We start from the raw sequence: 2,147 nt of genomic DNA, 5'->3' as shown, positions 1-2,147 counted from the left end.
CCCACCATAGGAAGAAAGTTGCATTTATATACTAAAGTTATGTATAATTCATTTATGCTAGAGAAAAGGATAATAAACAGCATTTAGAAAATAAGTAGAAAGTATCTTAATGGGTACATGAAAATGTTTGCTTTATTAAAAAGTTATTTTAGGCCATCATCGCATCATCCCGACAAACACCAGGAGAATTCCGCAGCCCACACGGTTCTCTGGAGCAGTTGCTGAGGATGAAGGTGGAAGAAACTCCCAGTGTTCAGCACAGGCACCGGGTTCAGAGAATATTCCTGGATATAACTGAGGTGATAGAATCTTAGTCCTGCGTGAGTTTGATTCTTGCGTGTTGACTGGCCCCTCTCCTCTCCTTCTGGATGATGTCAGAATAGGATCTGGAGGATGGACGTGGTGCAGATGGCAGTAGAAGACCCGGGTCCCCATCACCCAGTTGTACTGGAGAATCATGTGGTGACAGACGAAGATGAACCAGCTTTGAAACGCGAAAGATTAGAGATCAATTGCCAGGACCCCTCTGTAAAGTCATTCCTGTATTCCATTAACCAGACAATATGCTTGCGATTGGAGAGCACTGAAGCCAAGCTGCGAGCTCTCGAGGCCACTGGTAAATCATTAGAAGAAAAGCTGGATCTGGTCACAAACAAGCAACACAGTCCCATCCAAGTCCCCATGGTGGCGGGCTCCCCTCTCGGTGCAACAAAGCGCAGAACACCATTGAGGTGAAGGCACCCGGGCAGGAGGACAGCCACGATGAGGATGGGGAGAGCGGGCCCGAGGCCAGTGACTCCGCTTCCACCTGGGGACAGTCGGGAAGTCAGAACATCGGAAACATCACCCTCATCACCAGGAACTCAGAACAGGGCTACCCGATGGCACCTGGCTGGGGGATAAGAACAACCCCGAGATGTGGGTGCGCTGCGCCATCATCCCCCCGCCACACACACACACACACACACACACACACACACACACACACGCTGCACAGCAGCACCAAGTACCGCAAGCCTGATAAGAGGCTGCTGACGCTGCGGGACTACCTCTTCCGCCGGGAGGTGCAGGCCGCCTCCAACCTCTGGGGCCCGGGAAGCATGGAAAGAAGCAGCTCGACCCCTTCACCATCTGCGGGATCGGTGTCACCTTTTATATAAATTTGGAATCACGGAATCTGACTGGTACTGAATCAAACAGAGCATCAACTCCAAATGCCGGACAGCCTGGTGGCAGAAACAGTGAGGCCAGAGCCTGGCGGTCAGAGCTTCTCTCGGAGAACGCTGTCCTCCTCCTCCTCCTCCTCCAGTGCATCAGAGAGCCTGTGAGCACGCTGCCACCGCAGACCCTGCACTATGCCCTGGCCAACGGCCGGCAGGTCCAGATCCACCAGATTGGAGAGGATGGACAGGTCCAAGTAATCCCACAGGGTCACCTCCACATCGTTCATGGGCCTCAAGGGGAGCAGGTGCAGATCACGCGGGATAGCGAGGGCAATCGACAGATACACCACGTGGGACAGGATGGGCAGGTGCTTCAGGGGCCCAGCTGCTAGTCGTGGCCTCCTCACACCCCACTGTCACAGGCATGGATGGTCACCTCTCCAGGGCAGTGACATCCAGGTCCAGTACGTCCAGCTGGCGCCAGTGACTGACCACACCAGGGCAGCTCAGACGGCCAAGACCCTACAGCCCAACCTGCAGCCCGAAATGCAGCTTGAGCACGGAGCCATCCAGATCCAGTGATGCAGGACAGGCTGCCCAACCATGACAGGACCCAGGGTGGAGTCATCATAGCTCTCAGCGCCGGCTCCAGCCAACCATCCAGTTCTACACGCACCTGGCCCCATGGTTTCCAATGGAGGTGACTGCACGGGTTCCGTGAAAGTGCATTTGGAGCCTCATCCACAGGGGAAAGTGTCCCAGTAAATAACAGATGACATCAACAGCCGCCAATCTGCCAGAAGACCCCTTCGTTTGAGTCCCACTGTTGGTATCTAGAGAAAGAGTGGGAAGCAGTGTGGATTGCATTAAGTTCACTCAGAAAATCAAGAACTACAATATTTTTCTCTGTTTAAATAGCTTTTTAAATTTGCAATGGTGTTTATAACAAAAAAGAAAATTGGAAAAAATGGAGTAGCAGAAGCC

The 2,147-nt window shown here is 52.7% G+C and overlaps 1 pseudogene; it reads left to right on the top strand.

Moving 5' to 3' along the window:
* The first annotated feature begins 330 nt into the window (after window positions 1-330).
* Window positions 331-1,794, top strand: LOC102759578 (annotated as a pseudogene).
* Window positions 1,795-2,147: the final 353 nt, after the last annotated feature.

This window comes from Myotis davidii, unplaced genomic scaffold (assembly GCF_000327345.1).
Source record: "Myotis davidii unplaced genomic scaffold, ASM32734v1 scaffold96, whole genome shotgun sequence".
Taxonomy (NCBI): Eukaryota; Metazoa; Chordata; class Mammalia; order Chiroptera; family Vespertilionidae; genus Myotis; species Myotis davidii.
Note: the sequence above shows the minus strand (reverse complement) of the source record. Positions and strands in the feature narration are given on the sequence as shown.